The sequence below is a fragment of the Leptonychotes weddellii genome, chromosome 7 (assembly GCF_054177405.1).
Source record: "Leptonychotes weddellii isolate Sample4059 chromosome 7, ASM5417740v2, whole genome shotgun sequence".
Taxonomy (NCBI): Eukaryota; Metazoa; Chordata; class Mammalia; order Carnivora; family Phocidae; genus Leptonychotes; species Leptonychotes weddellii.
In genome coordinates this window covers 102,677,840-102,698,131 of record NC_138375.1, presented here as the reverse complement: position 1 = coordinate 102,698,131, position 20,292 = coordinate 102,677,840, and the positions used below count along the sequence as shown (strand labels likewise).

Below are 20,292 nucleotides of genomic sequence, written 5' to 3'. Positions count from 1 at the left end.
GTAAGTATTGTATGGTGAGCAAATCACATGTTCATTTGTAAACTGTAATAAGAGCCAAGTTTATTCTATTTTGGAAGCCTTTCAGTTTCTTGGAATAATACTGCTTGGCTTCAATTTCCTGGACAGTCTGAAGACTACCTACCATTAAGTAAATTGAAATGCAGAAAGAGTTAAGATTTAAGAATATTTCAGGTCACACAATCCATATTTTTACATTTTTGTGCTTATGAAGTAAAGAAAATCCCTTTGGTGAGTATTCACCCTAATTTTTATGGATTCATAGATTGGTAAAAAGGTAGGAAAAAACAAATATTTTATGTGTCTTGCTAGCCAGTTACTTTCTTTAGGCTGCTTTCTAAAGGGAGTTTAGCGTTGTTATTTAGTTAGGTAGTTTAGAGTAAACTCTAACATATGACTTGGTTTTTAAACCTGATTTTCATCACAATTCATAATTCTTTTAAATAGCTTGATATATTTTCTTTTTGGAAGGTTATGCTGACTTAAGTTTATAAACAGAGCTTTTTTAAAAAGTTGGAAGTATTGCTGTAATCCTTTGACAAAGGAGAATTATGTTTTAATAGTACTTCAGTTTTTCAGTATTGAATAGTACTGTTTTTACTTACCCTTAGTTATTAGGGTTTTTCAGTGATTCCTAGGCATAGGAATGTTTGTTATTAAAAAACCCACTAAAATTTATTATTTAGACACTATTAGTGAATATATTAGTGTAGTTAAAATGAGAGTTTATTTCGTTTAATTACCTTTCTTAGATAAAAGATTGTAATTTTGAACATTTTGCCAAGATGGCTTTATAACTTGTCAGTTGTTCCCTTTATTCCAAAACAACTTGTTTTTCCTATGCTATTGATTGAATTCTTTTATCTCACTTAGAGCAGAAGAGGTAGTAGAGTCCAGAACAATGTAGGTATCCAAATAAAGCGTTTATTTTCTGATCTAAAATTGAGATTAGAATTAAGTAATCCTCTCTGTTAAAATAGACTGAGTTATTTTTGTTTTGTCTGTCAGAACTGTGTGTAGTACTTCTATTGAGCTTTCACCTTGATTTATATTAAAAAAAATGGCGAGACCATTCAACCACCCTTTCCCTTCAGAAGGGACTGCTCTTATATGCATTTCTCAATTTAATGGTTTTTCAAGTTACTGGTCTAGGAATATGCCTCTTAAATGTGATTAAGAAGTTGAAGTGGAAATGAATAATCTTTTCATAGAAAAGAACATTATTTATGATTATTTTCCTTTAAATTATTCCTACTGTTGTTACCCAAAGCCATGTTACCAGGATAAAGATAATTCCAGAGACAGGGTTTTTAAGAATTAACTTTAATCTTTGAATAGTCTCACATCGGTGAAGTTTGCTTACAGAAATTGTTCATGGACAGATTTACTTACTTGAACATTTTGATAAATATTTTATTATATTCTTGGCATCAAAATAGATAGCAATTGGAACAATTGCTGGGCTGCTTCTCCCCCTCTCCCACCTTTTTTCCTCCTGTCTACCCTACTCCATTTTTTTAATCTCCTGGGCCTAGACTGTAGGTCTAAAAATAATAATCATAGTAATTAACATTTATAGATGATTGTGTCACATATTCTGCTGTGAACTTTGCATAGTATACTTTAGCTCTTAGAATAATTCTATGAAGAAAGTGCTATTATAGTTACAGTTATACAGGTGAGAAAATTAAGATTTTAGGAGATTGAGTCTGGGAGAAAGTAACTTGGTTAGGAACAGGGTTAGATAGAAGTTTTGACCAAATCTCCAACTCTGACTGGAGGGCTCAATACTCTTAATCACTATGCTATACTGCTTTCTTGTGAATTGTACTTCATTAACGCCTATTTGAGCATTATCCCTGATATTTTTGTTTTTTTCTTCTATATACTGCTTCTCTTCGGTTAATATTGATTACTAGTGGAACTTGGAGTTCTCTTTGGTTAATATTGATTACTAGTGGAACTTGGAATTAAGCTAAAAGGTAGAAGAGAAGGTATTGTTAGTGTTGCTACTTGTAACTATCTGGTAAAACTTTAGTTAGCTAAAAATTAAAATGTACTTTCAGGTTATATTTCTATCTTATACACCCACATTCTCTTTGCACGTGGGTGAAGCTAAATGCATGTTAGCTTTGTTTTACTTTTTCTCTGGTTTTGAACTGAGATTAGTCCATAGGTTTTTGACAGAGAGAGAGATAGTGAGAGCAGGAACACAAGCAGGGGGAGTGGGAGAGGGAGAAGCAGGCTTCCTGCCGAGCAGGGAGCCCGATGTGGGACTCGATCCCAGGACCCCGGGATCATGACCTGAGCTGAAGGCAGACGCTTAACGACTGAGCCACCCAGGCGCATAGGTTTTTATTATTATATTATGTTAATCACCATACATTACATCATTAGTTTTTGATGTATTCCATAGATTTTTTTTGCTTAAAGTTCCTAACACTTGAGAATGGAGGAAAGGAGGAATAGTAAGGAAATAACAGGAATGGGAAAAGAAGAAAGAAAAAAAAATGAAATTTAGAGAGTTACAGAGTAGGTAGGAATAAGGATGGGAACCTCTAATATGAGAGTAAAGTTAGCAAGTGAGGATAGACCCTAAACGCAGGCCAGATTATCTGTCTTCGACATAACCACCTTTTTTCTGTTTAATTTTTGATAATCAAATTTTTAAAATAACGATTTAGATCCAGGTAGAAAAAGGGAAATGGTTGGGAGTTAGGACATTTTCGGTTTAGCGTTTGGAAAATCCAGAAAGGGGCCTATGTGACCTTGTGTATTTGCCAAAGCTCTTTGGCTTTGGCTTTTCCAGAAAACTGATGGAAATAATTTATATGAAGGGTTTTTGTTAATTGTGAAGTGTAATATATGTGTAATGTTTTTTTCTAATTTCCAGTATTTTGAGATTCTGATAAGTACATGTCAAATCAGTATTTGTTACAGTCTGAAGTTATTTCTTCTTCTGTATCTGTTAATGGCATTACCGGAAACCCATTCATACCCTGCCCCTCCCCATTTCCAGTTTCATTTATTATCCTAGCTTGGTCCTTGATCAAGAAAGTAACGAACTAAATCTCTTTGCCTTTTAGCTCCATTCTCTTTTTCCCCATAGTTTCTTCTGTGGCCAGAAGGATAGCTCTTGGTTTTGTTAGTTCAGCAGCCCTCACTTAGGGTGGTGGATTTGGCATATTTAAGGAGAGCAGGTTGGAAAGAGATGTATTCCCTGTCCCCTTCTCCCCTTTTTTAAATGTTTTATATGTCAGGGTTTCCTAACGTCAATTTTTTTTGGCCACATAGGTGGGTGTGGGAGACAGTGGTTTGAAAATTCTCTAAAATCGATCATTTTGGGAGTGCTTATATATTTTTTTGGGGAGCAGGTCCATTACTTTGAACAGGAGACTCAAGAAAAACAAAATGTTAGAATTACTGATAAACCTTTTGTGGTTGGATGTTTTTCAGTTTTACCTGCTTTGCTTTTCCCCTTTTTTGTTAGCTGCCACACCCAGCAGAATAGTTACAGGCTTTTGGTCTATATCCTTTCAAGTAATTGCTAGTTTCTGCGTCTTTTTATACAAGGTATCCCACTCATTTTCTTGTTCTTGAGTCATCTTTCTGTTCACAGCTTGGTGAGTGCAGTGTTTTGGTGTTTCATTTTCTGCCCTTTAATTCAGCTTATTCAGATTATATTTTTTTGAAACCTTTTTAAAAAGTTTTTTCTGTACTTATTTTTAGCAAGAAAAAGTTTTAAAATTGTTAAATATGTTGTGTTTCCTTTGAAACTCAGAACTTGCAAATACACACTGAGGGGCTCCTGAATGGCTCAGTCAGTATGTCTGACTCTTAATTGCTCCTCAGGTCTTTTTTTTTTTTTTTTTTTTTAAAGAGCGAGTGAGAAGAGGGGAGAGGAAAGGGCAGAGGGAGAGAGACTTTAAAGTAGGCTCCACACTGGGCTCCATCTCACAACCCTCCGGAGATCATAACCTGAGGCAAAATGAAGAGTCCGATGCTTAACTGAATGAGGCACTCAGGAACCCCTCAGCTCAGGTCTTGATCTCAGGGTGGTGAGTTCAAGCCCTGTGTTGGGCTCCATGCTGGGCCTGGAGCCTACTTAAAAAAAAAAAAAACTGGAAAAAAAAATTCTTAAACTGAAAAATTGTCTTTGCCTCTATGTTTGCATACTAGTTAAAGAAATTAGTTTGCTTTTCAATGAGTATAAATACAGTGAGTTTAAAAAAAATAATAGTTACTATCTCACGTGATAACCTGTGGGTGGGAAGTTTGGCAGCCGTTACCTGTGTGGTTCTGGCTCCCTGTAGGTCTTTAATATAAAGTCTCAGATACAGTTACCAGGGCTACAGATATTTGAAGGCTTGACTGGGGCTGGAGGATCTTTTTTCCAAGATGGTGTACTCATTGACCTGGCAGCAGTTGATGCTGGCTGTTGTCTGGAGGACTCAGTTCCTAACCACCTGTGGATCTCGAACTCCTTGGGGTTTTTTTGTTTGTTTTGTTTTGTTTTGAGTAATCTGTACACTCAACTTGGGGCTCGAACTCACAACCCCAAGGAAAAGAGTTGCATCCACTAGGTCAGCCAGGCACCCCTCCTTGAGTTTCTTTAAAATGTGGCAGCTGTGGCTCCTGGAGCAAGTGATCTCAGAGATAGGTAGAAGCCAGGCTATCTTTTATGACCTATTCCAGAAGTCCATTTCTGCCACATTCTTTTTGTTCCAAACAAGTCATTAAGTCTAGCCTGAAACCAAGGTGTAGTTAGGTTTCATCTTTTCTCAAAAGAATTTGTGGACATACTCACAAAAACCACAGTAGGAGGTAATCTTTCCCAACCAGTAGTTGTCAGCATAATTGGAATTAGCCAGTCTTCACTCCACAATTAGCAGGTTGGGCTGTTACAACTTTAGAGAAGAAAGTATATTCTAAATTTGTATAAATTCAGGAGATTTAAATCTTTCCACATTTATAGCTATAGTCTGAGCTTTGGAGGTAAGGCTTTTTTTTTTTTCCCCCTTTCATACTAATCTTGAAATCACTGTAATGAGGGAAAGGTTTTTTTTTTATCATGGCAAAAAAAAAAAATAGCCATTTTTGAGTGTATATTTAAGTGGCATTGAGTACATTCACATTGTTGTGCATTCATCACCACCTTCCATCTCCAGAACTTTTTTCATCTCTCCAAACTGAACCTGTGTACCCATTAAACATTAACTTTGCATTTCCCCCCTCCCTAGCCCTGGCAGTCACCATTCTACTTTTGTATTTCTATGAATTAGACTATTGTAGGTACTTACTCTAAGTGGAATTGTGCAGTATTTGTTGTTTTGTAACTGGTTTATTTCACCTTGCATAATGTCCTCGAGGTTCATCCATGTTATAGCATGTGGTAGAATCAATTTCCTTCCTAAACAAAAGAATAATCCATTGTGTGTATGTGTCACATTTTGATTATCCATTTATCTGTAAATTGACATTTTGGTTATTTCTGCCTTTCTGAGATCATGAATAATGCTGCTGTGAACATGGGTGTACAAATATTTGTTTGAATCCCTGCCTTTTTTTTTTTTTAATTCCTGCTTTTTATTCTTTTGGGTATATACCAGAAGTGGACTTGCTGGTTCATATGGTAATTCTATTTTTAATTCCTTGAGGAACCACCATACTGTTAGCTATCAAGGCTGCACTATTTTTTATTCCTACCATCAGTGCACATGGGTTCCACTTTCTCCATATTCTTTCTAACATTATTTTCGATAATAGCCATCCTAGTGGTTGTGAAGTGGTATCTCATTGTGGTTTTGATTTGCATTTCTCTAATGATTACTTAGGTCTTCTCATTTGCTTATTGGCCATTTTATCTTTTTGAAGAAAAGTATATTCAAGTCCTCCACCCAGTTTTAAATTTGAGTTGTAGGAGTTCTTGATATATTCTGGAAATCAACACCTGTCACGATGACTAGATTTTGATAACTACTATTTATCAGTGCTTACCACATTGCAGGCTGTATTAAGCCTTTTAAGTGAATTAACTAATCCTCATGGTTCTTGTGGGTGGGAATGCCTTATTCTTATTTCACAAATGAGAAGATGAAAGCAGAGATTTAAGTCACGAAGGTCACACAATCAGTAAGTGATACTTCTGAACCTACACATTCTGTATATCCAGAGCCTAGACTTCACCTATGATGGCTCATAGTTCAAGTTTTTAAGGTGAGAATATGAGGAAGGTAAAAATACTACTGTTTCAGGATTGAGAAGATAACTTATTTTATTCTTAGCCAGCTACAAAATTTTCTTATCCTTAGTGAGGTAAGTTGTGACTTTTTTATAATATACTGTTAACATGGGTTTATTCTCATTCGGGAATATTTTCCTTTTGGATCACTTCATAACCAGTGTTTACAGTATTTTAGATTAGAAATTGCATTTCCCAGTTGCCATGTGAAGTAAGTGCTATTTCCATTTAATGAGTTAAGAAACTTTGAGATTAATTTACCTTAGGTCATCAGTAAGTGACAGTAGGGATTTGAATTTTGCTTATCTGTACTCTGTTGTAGTTAATTTTCTTAGTGTTCTAAGTAGATCTTATTCTGGAGTAGGGCTGTCCAATAGAACTTTGTGAAATGAGGGAAGCATTCTATTTCTGCGCTGTTCAGTATGGTAATTGCTAGACATATGTCCTTATTTGAAGTGTGGCTAGTACAGATGAGGAACTGAATTTTAAGTTAAATTTTAATGTGAATTTAAACAACAGCATGTAGCTCCTAGCTGCCGTATTGGACAGCACAGTTCTAGAGACAGTGGTACAGAATCCAATCAGATCCATAAAACTTTCATAACAAGTACTTTTTAAAGTTCCCTTTATTAACCTGAAATAAAATTTTATGCACATAAGATCATATTAATACGCTCCTAAAGTGAAAAAGATGGTTATAATAATGAATTTTAATACGTAGTAGCACAGATGTGACAGTTCTAGAAGACTGATTTTTCCAAAACATTCTCACAAATTTCCAAAACACTCTTATTTGGCCTTCTTAAAAGAAACAAGCGACTAATGTTCTTAAGTACTCTTGTCCTTTTAGGAAGAAAAGTCCCTCAGGTGGATTAATAATATATTGATTAGAGTATGTTTCATTTATCTTTCTAATATTTACTGCCATTTCAGTTGAATGGGCAGTTAGCCAACATTAAAGCTATCATACAGTGTAGTGACGGTATTTGGTATTTGTAGAAATGACCAAAAGGAAAGTAATTATCAGTTTTCCTCTACTACAAATTGAAGGTGAAGATCAGTATTCAGTTTGGATTGGTGGACTTGGTCCTGAAGGTAGAGGGAAAATTGTGGGATTACTTTATAATTCCTCAGAATAGAGAATATAAATTTAGGGTCAAAGTAATACAGGGAAACACTATTATCTGTATGTTTTTATAATAATAAATAACATTTTGGGAGTTGGTTTTTATGAAAGAATGTGTCCCTATTCATTTTTTTTAATGAAATGTGAACCCATTTTTAAACTAGGTGTATTGAGGTATAATTTACATACATAAATTCACTCTTTAAGTGTACAGTTTGAAGATTTTTTTTTTACAAATCAGTTGTGTAATCCCATCACCTGAGAATGTAGAACATGTACATCACCCAGAAAGTTACGTTATTGTCCTTTACAGACCGTCGTCTTCCCTCACCCCTATGCTCTGGAAACCACCAGTCTGTTTTTCTTGTCTTTTGTATTGTGTATTGTTTTCCAGAATTTCATAAAGAGGGAACCAAACACTGTACACTTCTGTTTCTGACTTTTTTCATGCATGTTACTGCATGTATTACAACCCAATATTTTTTATGGCTAAGTGGTATTCTCTTGTTTGGACACACAACAAATGTTTATCCATTCTCTGGTTACTAGACGTTTGGGTTGTTTCCAGTGTTTGGCTATTGTGAGTAGAGTTTGTATGAGCATTTGCACACTGGATTTGGTGAGGAGAAGGGTTCTTATTTCTCTTGGGAAAATTACCCAGCAGTGTGATTGCAGGGTCATCTAAATTTTGTGTATTTGACTCTGCTAAAAACTTGCCAGTGTCTTACAGAGTGCTGAACCATTTGCATTTGCATCAGCAATATAGGTTACATAGTTCTGCATTCTTGCCAGTATTTGATGTCAGTCTTTCAGTTTTATCTGTGGAGTGGGTGTATAGTTTGAATTTGCATTGTGGTTTTAATTTGTATTTCCCTAATAATGTTTTTTGGTGGTGTCCAGATCTTTTGCCCATTTAAAAAAGATGAGATTGTCTTGTTGAATTGTAAGGATTATTTATGCATTTTGGATACATGTATATGAGATATATGTTTTGCACATAATTTCTCTTAGTCTGTGTTTTGCCATCATTTTTTTTTTTTTAAGATTTTATTTAAGAGCGAGAGAGCGCACACTAGCACGGGGAAGGTCAGAGGGAGAGGGAGCAGCAGATTTCTTGCCGAGCAGGGAGTCCTGCGGGACTGGATCCCAGGACCCTAGGATCATGCCCTGAGCAGAAGGCAGCCGCTTAACCGACTGAGCCACCCAGGCGCCCCACCGTCATTTTCTTAATAGTGTGTTTTGAAGAACAGGTATTCCAAATTTTGAAGTACGATTGGTTTGTGTTTTTTTGTGTCGTAAGAAATCTTTCCCTAACCCAAGGTCACAGGATTTTCTCCTTTCCAATAGAAATTTTGTAGTTTGGCTTATACTTTGGGTCTTTGATGCATTTTGAATGATTTTTTTTTTTTGGCGTGTGGTGTGAGCAAAGGGTTGAGGTGCTATTTTTCTTTTTTTTTTTAAATATTGTAGACGACGTCCAGTTGTCCCCGTATCATTTGTTGAGAAGGCTTTGTTACCCCTTGAATCACTTTGAAATACCTCTGTTGAAAATCAGTTTCCTGTATGTGTGGAACTACTGGTGTACTTACTATTGCTATATATGTTAAGTCTGTAGTTGATAAATATGGATGCTAGCATTTGAATTTTTCTGCTTTATTTTAAAATCCTGATGACATCTTTTTAAAAATCTTTTATAGGAAATGTGGACTAAAAGAAATTGTTTTTATGGGCCTGTGAAGTAAGACCTGTTGCAAAATAATGCCATCTTGAATTGATGGAACAATCTTTGTGTGGCTTGAAGTGTTAGGTATTATCTAATTTATACTTGAACATACTTTGAAATAAACGATAATATTTCTATGTTGGAAATGAGAAAGGAGGATGCAAACTATCAACTGAATTTAAAACATTGATTCACCAGAGGTTCTGGGATTTCTTGAGTGTTAGTTTGCTAGAGAAGATGTTCATTGCCTCAGTAGATGTTTCAGTGCCTACTGTATGCCTGCTGTTTCATTTGTGCTGAGCATTTAGTAGCAAATGAGGCAAAAATGTAAGATTCCTGAACTCTACTTGGTCTGCTCTTTTCTCTGAATGCAGAGTAAATAGAGTCCTTAAACTTGAATTGTGGTTTCATCGCTTCTAGTAAATAATGGCCTTTTGATGATGGCCAGGGCAGCCTTTATAAGCCTCTTATTTTCTGCCCTAATAAAACTGGTTCTTTTCCTGCTTCACAAGGTTATCATTAGACTCAAGTGAAATAATGAGTGCTGAATGCTTTGAAATTGTAAAATGATGCAGACTTTATTTAGCAGTATTGTTATGGCTGCATCACATAGATAGTAATGGTTGAGGGCCATTATGATCGACCAGGAAGGAGAAGACTTGGGAGCATAGGTAAAAATGTAAATTGAAAGCACAGAACTAAACAGAAACCAGGTATATTTATTATTTTTTAAAAGGTTTTTTTATTTGAGAGCGAGAGCAAGAGAGAGAGAATGAAGGGGGGCGGGAAGGGCAGAGGGAGAAGCAGACTCCCCTGCTGAGCAGGGAGCCCGTGGAGCTCAGTCGCAGGACCCTGGGATCATGACCTGAGCCGAAGGCGATGGTTAACCAACTGAGCCACCCAGGCACCCCAAACTAGGTATACTTAGATTGCATTTTATAACATGTTTAAAATTGATGAAAGGACAGTGCATTACATTCTTTTGAGGTAATATTTGTGTAACCTGGGAAATGGTACCATAGTTTATGGTATGCAAATGATCTCAAATATAAATCCGCAGTCCAGATCTCTTCCCCATATTCTACTCTTGTAATTTAATGGCCTTCTTGGCCTCTCCACTTAGTTTACAAATTTAATATATCCCAAACTGCACTCATTTGAGTCTTTCTTAGCTCCATACTTTCTCCATTCTTTCCTAGTTCAGTAAATGGATACGCTGTCCATCTGTTCAAGCTAAAAAACTTGGAAATCACCTTTGATTTCTACTTTTTCCTCCCGTCTAATCATTTAGCAAATCTTTTTGAAATAAGTCCTTTTTATTCTACCGCTATTGGACTTGTCTAAGCCACCATCTTCTCTAACCTGAACTATTGCTGTAGCCTTATAACTTCGTTCCTCTGCCATTCTTGCACCAACCCTGTAGTTTGTTATTCATAGAGCAGGTGTTCCCACTGGATTTAAGAATAACATGTGGACGCTAGCCTGTAAGAATTGTTTGTTCCCTCCATTTCTCTACAACCTTCCTTAATGTCTTCCTAGACCATTTGCCTTTAAAGGCCCTCTTTGTCTTCCTTCAACACACTAGCCATTTTCCTTCCTGTCTTAGGGCCTCTATGCTTGCTCATTCTTCTGTTTTCCCTTTGTTAGCTCAGTTTTTAGTTTATATGTTAGATTCTAGGTGACTTTGTAACCATTCTGTGTAAAGTGGGCAACCCCCCTTCCTATACCCTTTGGTTTCTCTTATCTGTTTATCCTATTTATTTCTTTCAATGCACACTCTCTAATTATCTGGCTTACTTTCACTCATATTTATCACATACTCTTCTGAGGGCGGGGGACCTTGTCTCATTTGTTATATCCTTAGTGCACTTACTTGCAGAGTAAAAGAATTAACATCTTAGATAATTTAGGTTGACTTACTTTTTCCCCAGAATTGAGTATGTGCAGTTGGTATTTTTATTATAGAACTGCAGTTTAACTGTTTGTGGGCTAGGAGAAATTTGTGAGGGGATTATTTATGGCCTAGTTGATTTGTTGTCAGATTATTTAGAAGCTTTTTTTTCTGCCTAGACTTAAATAGTTATATGAGGTTCTAGTCTGCTTGCTAGATTAAAGACTGGCTTTGGATTTGCTATTAGCGTCCTGAAAGAACTGACTGATAAGGGCTTATTCATTATGACCTTGCCTTTAAAAATGTTCCCTAGGGGTGCTTGGCTGGCTCAGTCAGTAGGGAGTGTTGACTGTTGATCTTAGGGTTGTGAGATCGAGCCCCATGTTGGATGTGGAGATTACTTAAAAATAAAATCTTAATATAAAAATGCTTCCTAGTTTGAACTGTTGAGTTGGAGGGATTAAAACCTAGTGAAATTGTCCTGTCAAGTTTAAAAAGATAAAACACACTTTAGGTTTCAAGAGTAACTTTGAAACAAGTGAGCGAATAGAATTTTTGGCTCCTCATTTTCAGAAATGAGAAAGGCCATGAGAATTTATATTAACTAATTTTTTTTTTGAAGAGGAGACATAATCTTTACTCCTCAAAGATACAAAAGGAGATTTGTGTCCACAGAGTTTCAGTTATTTTTGATACCACATTTTCTCAGTGTGATCCTGATTTGGTTCTTCTAAGAAGAGCATGTTAAAGATTTCTTACAAGGTTCCTTATTTACTAAAGCTCTACAAAGATGCTAAACTTGAAGCTGTTACAGTGAGTGATAAAATAATTGTTTCATGGAATATTAGCTAGGTTGAAAACTACTTGAAAAATGCATTCTCCTGATAGTCAAGATGTCTTAAGGACTTTCCATATGTAACTTAGTTGCCTTTGTTTTTCCCTCTAAGTCAACTGGTAGTTTTCAGATTTTTCACATGAATTACTCTTTGGTCTCTTCAATTAAAATGAGTCCTTATAGGGACATTGTGGAAATGGGAAAATGTGAGTGAAATGGTTTCAAGTTAGTCCTTTAAATTAGGACCTTCAAGGACAGTTTGATGAGAGGACAGAGTCTGTTGGGGACAAAATTGGCTTAGGTTGGTAGAAAGCAAGTTAGGACTGCGGTGGTAGTTCACACTGTCCCTTTTCTATGTGTTTGGGAGATTAAGATCTGTATTTTGTATAAGGTTTGTTATAGCTATAGGTCCAGGCAGTGCCTGACATGTGAAACTAAAACTTAACACTCAGAATTTAGAGAATCACCTAAATAGCTGTTATTAAGACTAAAATTTTGTATAAGGTAAGATTTCTACCTAATAATGTATTCTCAGTTATTTACAGTATGTGTGTAGGTTTAGTGGTTAAGAATTTCACCTACCAGGCGCCTGGGTGGCTCAGTCGTTAAGCATCTGCCTTCTGCTCGGTCATGATCCCAGGGTCCTAGGATCTAGTCCCACATCGGGCTCCCTGCTCGGCAGGAAGCCTGCTTCTCCCTCTCCCACTCCCCCCTGCTTGTGTTCCTGCTCTCGCTATCTCGCTCTCTGTCAAATAAATACATAAAATCTTTAAAAAAAAAAATTTCACCTACCACTGATGAATACTCTGACATTGGGAACTTTAAAATGTGTTTCACATTAAAAAAAAATGTGTTTCACATCTATATAAAAACCTGTTTTTTTTTTTTTTTAAGATTTTTAAAAATTGGAGAGAGAGAGGTGTACGAGTGGGGGTGGGGGTGGGGAGGGGGGCGGAGGGAGAGGGAGAAGCAGACTCCCCCACTGAGCTGGAAGCCTGATGCAGGGCTCCATCCCAGGACCCTGAGATCATGACCTGAGCCGAAGTCAAACACTTAACCAACTGAACCACCCAGGTGCCCCTGTATAAAAACCTGTTGTTGTTTTGTTTTTTGAAGAAAAGATTATGCCAAAGCCCTAAAGAAATTGCCTAGTTAATTGTGTGTTTGTGTCTGTATGTTTATGTATTAAGTATATATTTTAGGCTATTGTTTTCATAATGAAAAGTTAAGGTACTTGAATTTCCAAATCTTTCATTTCATATCAAGGATCCTGTCTCTGAACTGTTTGTGAAATGACTAGTTCAAAGTGTTAGGCTCATTTTCTAAATTCATTTGTTGAAGCTTGTTTGCTGCTCTTCGGATGCCGCGTTTTAGGCTTACTTGACTTCAGAAAAAGATGGGTAATGTTAAAGTTAGAGGATTCAAGAAATGGTAAAGTTAAGTCAGAGTAAAGAGAATTTAAAATTACTTTGAATACATGTACCTAGTGCAAATTACAAAAAGTACAAGGGTTTTTAGAAAATTGTCACCCCCTCATGCCTATTTCCCAACTGTAGTTCTTACCTGAAGAAACCACTCTTAGTTATGTATTTTTCTGGAGAGACCTTATGTGTATATAAGCACATTATATTCTTTTTAATATAAGTGGTAACTTGAGGTCCACCTTGCTGTACAGCTTTTTTACTTAAGGAAATATCTGGGAAGGTTATTCCATATTTATATATGTAAAGCTACCCTATTTTTATATTGGTGGCTTAATGTCTGCTTAACTAGATCTCTTTTGCTGTGCATTGTTTCTTTTCTTTCTTTTTTTTACTGTTATGAACAATGCTAGTATCCTTGTAAATGTGGGGATACATTTGTACATTTTTTTTTTTTTTAAGAGATTTTATTTGCTTATTTGTCAGAGAGGGAGGCCCCCACACGCAGGGGGGAGTGGCAGGCAGAGGGAGAAGCAGGCTCCCTGCTGAGCAAGGAGTCCAATGTGGAACTCAATCCCAGGACCCTGGGATCATGACCTGAGCCGAAGGCAGGTGCTTAACGGACTAAGCCACCCAGGCATCCCTGGGGTACATTCTTCTAAGTGGAATTTCTGAGTGTAATTTTGAAAGCTATGCTAAATTGCTCTCCATAGAGGTATGCCAGCTTAACCGTTCTAGCACTGATGTGGTATCAGACTTTTTCCTTGGGCATTTTGCCTTTTTCTTTTGAATTAGAATGAAAATATTTCATATATAAGACCCTTTTCTGTCAGTTCTTTATATTTTTCCTTCATCTTTTAAGTTTTTTTTTCTCTTGATTTGTAGGAACATTTGATATATGAAGGGAAGTCAACCCTTTGTGTGTGCTATTTGTGACAAGTATTTCCCCCATGTTGTTTTTTTTGATCTTGGTTGTGAATTTTGTCATGTAGAATGCTTTTTGTGTTTATGCTTATGATTGAATATATAAATACATTTTTATCATTTGTTTTGTGTGTTATACTTAGAAAGACCTTCCTAAGATCTTATAAAGATCTTTATAAAGATTATAAAAATTTTTCCCACATTTTCTCTTTCTCACAATTAACTTTTGTCAGTAATTTTCCATCCCTTTCAGTCCTCAAATTCAGGATTTCTACTCTTCTTTGTAAATAAATCTGATGTGGAGTTTCAGCACAACGTAACCAATTATGGAATTAATTTGATATTATCATAATTTAGTCTGCTGCATTTCACATTTTGGTAGTTTGAGGATAAGCCTTACCATTAATTGCACCTTTTTTTTTTTTTTTTAACCTGTAATTGCCACTTCTGGTATCAGGAAAAATGAGCTAATCTTGCTGCCTTCTTCACTTTCTTCTTCCTTCTGTTCAGTCATAATAGTATGCATTCTTGTGGAGCAGAATATTGTTTAAAGTGCTGGTTTAGAGTAGCTGCTCCATAAATGTTTATTGATGAATTATGTCATTCAGCAAACAAATATATCAGAAATGTTTATGGGAAGGAGAATTTTCGTAAGTTTATAAAGTAAAATGAAACTTGAAGATAAGTTACTTTGGTTAGTTGCTGAAATGTATTTCGGGTGAAATGTATTTGGGGTGGTGGTGGGGTTTGGAGGTGGGAGCAGGGCAGAGCAGGAGAATGAGTTAACTTTCAGTAATTTGTGTGGGAGCACTTGAGAGATACTGATAGTGAACAAAAGAGCATGGCTTTTGAGGCAGAAGGATCTAGGGTTCTTCTTACTGTCCAGGTCTTGTCATTACTGGCTGTGTAGCTTAGGGGTAAATTACTTAATCTCTTGTGAATCTGCCCCTTTTTCAGAGAACATGTTTAAGCTGATCCCAGTATATCTTTTGTTCTTTTTTAAAGTGTATCTGTTTACCTCATTTGAACCCTTATAACTTTGGTATTTTTCTCATGGTAAATACTTAAAGTAATTTACTTATACTTCAACTTTTCTGATAATGGATTTGAGGGTGCACTTTTTTTTTTTAAACAATTATTTGTTAACTCTGTTAGAATGTTCTAGGGGGACTACTCTCTTGAGCCTTTAAGTATCTTCGCTGTTTAGCACTTTGACCACATTGGCTGTTGAGTAAATGAGTTTATTTGAATTCAGTTTTAGTCCAGTTGAGTCCAACTTGTTTGCAGTATAATTCTTAATTAAAGTGTACCATTACCAACCCTTATAAGAAAAAGGGTCTCATAGCTGAATTAGACAAAATTTCAGGGTGACTTAACCTACTTCAGTTTTATGAGGAAAGAGAAGCTCAATGCGTAAAAATTTGTTTATAGAGTAGGGTTTATATTTTTTCTTAGTGAAAATTAAGTCTTGAAGTTCATTTTAAGTTTCACAGCTCTTGAGTTACCTTGTGTATTTTACCTATAGTAGTCTGGAAACTTGAGAATTAGAAGCATCCTGTTTCCAGTAATGCTTTTTTTCTCCTTAAAATTCTTTTTGGAGAGTGAACATAGCAATTTTTGTATGTAACAATTTAACAGTCACAGTTCTCTAACATTTTTTTTTCTGGTGAGCAAAGCATGGGCAGGTTTTGAATAATTTAAGAGGTAAACTGAGGGGGCGCCTGGGTGACTCAGTTGGTTAAGCATCCCACTCTTGATTTTGGTTCAGGTCATGATCTCAGGGCCCTGGGATCAAGCCCCTCTTCAGGCTCTGCAGGGAGTCCCCTTGTGAATCTCTCCCTCTGCCCTTCCCCGCCTGTTTGCACTTGCACTTGGTGCACATGGTTTCTCAAATAAATAAATATTTTATTTTATTTTTTTTAAAGATTTTATTTATTTAATTGAGAGGGAGAGAATGAGAGACAGAGAGCATGAGAAGGAGGAAGGTCAGAGGGAGAAGCAGACTCCCTGCCGAGCAGGGAGCCCGATGCGGGACTCGATCCCGGGACTCCAGGATCATGACCTGAGCCGAAGGCAGTCGCTTAACCAACTGAGCCACCCAGGCGCCCTCAAATAAATAAATATTTTAAAGAAAAGGGTAAACTGAGGAGGAAGAAGAAAGGGTCTAAGAAAATTCCAGGTTAAAGGAAACATTAAGATGAAACTTTTTAAAGGATGGATTTGTAATATTCTAGGTTTCTTGTTCTTGTGAAATTTATTAATGTTCTGTTATATTTGTCTAATTTATAATTTTAAGTATATTGATAACAGAAGCTACTGGACATTGTTTCATGGTCCAGTGTAAAAAATAGTCAAGCTATAGAATATTTTCCTTTAGAGGCCATGTTCCTTAGGCAGGGATTTTTTTCTTGATGTTTATTGCAGTATTTACCATCCTTTCCTGATGATCATCACTTAAAAACAGAATTGTAGGTCCGGTTTAAGACCTGTGGAATCAGAATCTATAGGGGAGGGGCCTCTTTTACTTTTTATTAGGAAAGTCTGTAAATCAGTAGTTAATAGGTGTCTCCTAAATATTAATAGAGTTTCATTATGGTATTACAGCAATGAAAACAAAATTCAATGGAATAAAATGTCATAGTATAGTTTTTAAAAGTTAAAATGTGACTCACAAAAGATTTAGGATGAGCATGTGTCACAGACTGATCATTTTTTAAAAATGATTTTCCTTTTATAACCTGATGCGTGAAGATTATGGGCCAGTTATTGTGGTATAACGTCTCTCTAGTTGGCGTTTCTCATGTTCAGACAGGCTGTGCTTCTTTGGGTTATGCATCTTTGACTAGACTATTACAGAGGTAAAGCAGTGCTTTCTTTGCTCATTGCATTCTGTCATTTGGCGCACGATTTCAGTTTGTTCTGTAACTGATGATGTTCACTTTGATCTGTTCATTAAGGATTTCCCAGGCTATTTACCTGGCTATTTCACTGCAAAATTGTAATAAGTGGTTTTGTTTTTATTTTGGGTGGTAGGAGGTACTTAAAATTGTGTAAATAACCTTCTCTCTTAATTTTTCAGTGTATGCATTTATATCTGGATTGATGGTGTTTTATTCAAGGGGTTGTAATACAGCACTCTTATTGAAATCAAAGTCACATTACATGAGGTTAACCATTTTAAAGCCTACAATTCAGTGGTATTTAGTACATTCACACTGGTGTAAAACCACCTTTATTAAATTCCAGAACATTTTTGTCACCCAAAAAGAAAAATCTGTATCCATTTAGCAGTATTCCTCATTCCTCCCTCCCTGCAATCCTTGGCAACCACCAGTCTGCTTTTCGTCTCTATGGATTTACTTATGGATATTTCGTATAACTGGAATTGTGCAATATGTGACCTTTGGTCTGCCTTCTTTCATTTAGCATGTTTTTGAGGTTAATTCTTTACCATTCCTTTATAATGAATATATGTGTACATACACCACATTTTGTTTATTCATTGATGTATTGATGGACATTTGGAATACTTCCTCCTCTTGGCTGTTGTGAATAGATCTGGTATTGAACACTGGTGTGCAAATACTTGAATATCCATTTTCACTTCTTTTGGGTATATATCCATATATATATATACACACACACGTATTTATAGTATTGCTGGGTCATATGGTATATATTTAACTTTTTAAGGAGTTACTGAACTGTTCTGCAGTGTTTGCACCAATTTACCTTCCCAGTAACAATGTACATGGGTACCAGTTTCTCCCATATTTTCATCAATACTTGATAGATACTATTTTTTTTCTTCTTTTTTAATGGGGGGGGGATGTCTTTCAAGTCCTTTGCCCATTTTAAAATTGGGATGTTTTGTCTTTGTTGTTGAGTTGAAAGAGTTCTTTATGTATTTTTTAAAAAATTTTTATTATGTTAATCACCATACATTATGTATTATTATTTTTTTTTTTAAAGATTTTATTTGAGCGAGAAAGCACGAGCAGGGGGAGGGGCAGGGGGAGAAGCAGGCTCCCTGCTAAGCAGGGAGCCTGATGTGGGACTAGATCCCAGGACCCTGGGATCATGACTTGAGTCGAAGGCAGACGCTTAACCGACTGAGCCACCCAGGCGCCCAACATCATTAGTTTTTGATGTAGTGTTCCATGATTGATTGTTTGCATATAACACTCAGTGCTCCATTCAATACGTGCCCTCTTTAATACCCATCACCAGGCTAACCCATCCCCCACCCCCCTCCCCTCTAGAACCCTCAGTTTGTTTCTCAGAGTCCATAGTCTCTCATGGTTCATCTCCCCCTCCGATTTTCCCATCTTCATTTTTCCCTTCCTGTCTTTTTTTTTTTTTTAAACATATAATGTATTACTTGTTTCAGAGGTACAGCTCTGTGATTCATCAGTCTTACACAATTCACAGTGCTCTAGACCCTTACCAGGATATGATTTACAAATACTTTATCCCATTCTTTCATTCATTTATCTGTCTTTTCACTTTCTAGATAATATCCTTTGCCATGGAAGTTTCGTATTTTTATGAAGGCCATTTTTTTCTATTTTTTTTGTCTTTTTGGTGTCGTATATAAAAATCTCTTGCCAAATCCAAGATCTTGAAGCTTTACCTCCATGTTTTCTTCGGATGGTTTTGTAGTTTTAGTTTTTATAGTTAGGTCTTTGATCCATTTTGAGTTTATTTTTGTATATCGTGTGAATAGGAGTCCATCGAATATCCATCTGTCTTGGCACCATTTGTTGAAAAGACCATTCTTTCCCCCATTAAATGGTCTTAGTGCTTTGGTAAAAAATTAACTGGCCGCCATACATGTATGACTTTATTTCTGGACTCTCAATTCCATCCCATTGGTTTATATATCTGTCCTTAAGCCATTGCGATTTTATTTTTGTAGCTTTGTAATAAGTTTTGAAACACAGAAACGTGAGTCTTGTAACTCTGTTCTTCTCAATATTATTTTGGATGTTGGAGATCCCTTGCGGTTGCAAATGAATTTGAGAATGGCTTCTCTGCAAAAAAGAATGTTGGAATTTTAATAGGTAGTATGTGTATGTTACATACTTCCACTATGTGTATGTTGGTATTCTTGATGGTGTCCCACAGGTCTTTTTGTAGCTGGGGTGCAGAGGTGCAAGAGCACCTGTCTCGGGGGTTCCCAAACAAACTAGGTTCGCCCACTCCCTGCTGACAGAATCCAAAGGCAGAGATACGAGTAGTGGTGAAACAAGAAGGGAATTTATTTCAGTGAGGCCAACGCCAGGAAGACAGTGGACTAGCATCTCAAAGATTGTCTCCAAAATGCTGAAAATACTTCCAGGTTTATATAAGGAAAATGTGCAGCAAAGATGAGTTGGGTACATGCAGGTAGGCAGTGAAGGTCAAATCGGTCCCTGTCTCGGAGTCATTCACTGACAGAGGTGTCTTGCTGGCTCAGGATAATCCTTACTGCTTGAGAGGGTAGTTTCTGTTCCCTTCTGGGTATGCTTTGCCCTCAGGGTCTTTCGACTGAGCCAAAAAACAAGCTTAAAAGAAGAATCTAACTAGAAAGTTGGAGGTCAAAATTAAGGGTTGACACTCTGTAGTTTTCTTTCTTTTCCTTCCTGTTCCAGACATAATTTTAATTGACTTATCTTCCACTTAATCTGGTTCTTCCTTCTGTTGGCTCAGATCTTCCATTGCAGTTGTCTAGTGAAATTTTCATTTCAGTTATTGTACTTTTTGGCCCAAGAATTTGTTTGGTTCCTTTCTGTAATTCTTTTATTTTTTTTATTTTTTATTTATTCATGAGAGAGAGAGAAGCAGAGGGAGAAGCAGGCTCCCAAGGAGCAGGGAGTCCGATGTGGGACTCAATCCCAGGACCCTGGGATCATGACCTGAGCCGAAGGCAGACGCTTAACCATCTGAGCCACCCAGGCGCCCCCTTTCTGTAATTCTTAACCTCTTTAGGGATATTCTGTTTTTTTGAGACCTTGCTCTCTGTTTCTTTTAGCTTTTTGTATTTAGGACAGTTGATGTCTGTGTTTCATCAGAGAGACTGTTTTGTAATTTTTCATCCCCCGCCCCCCCGTTAGTGGGCCATACTTTCATAT

At 36.5% G+C, this 20,292-nt stretch overlaps 1 protein-coding gene and 1 long non-coding RNA gene across 3 annotated transcripts in view; both read left to right on the top strand.

The window, feature by feature from the left end:
- The window catches only part of GPBP1 (GC-rich promoter binding protein 1), a 70,833-nt gene that overhangs the window by 2,377 nt on the left and 48,164 nt on the right, over positions 1 to 20,292 (top strand). The window lies entirely within an intron of this gene.
- LOC145722718 (uncharacterized) overlaps positions 7 to 20,292 on the top strand; it is an 83,358-nt gene continuing 63,072 nt past the window's right edge. Inside the window, exons 1-2 of the long non-coding RNA XR_014147192.1 lie at positions 7 to 2,194; positions 2,370 to 3,431. This is a non-coding gene — a long non-coding RNA (uncharacterized LOC145722718). The remainder of the gene's footprint in view (positions 2,195 to 2,369; positions 3,432 to 20,292) is intronic.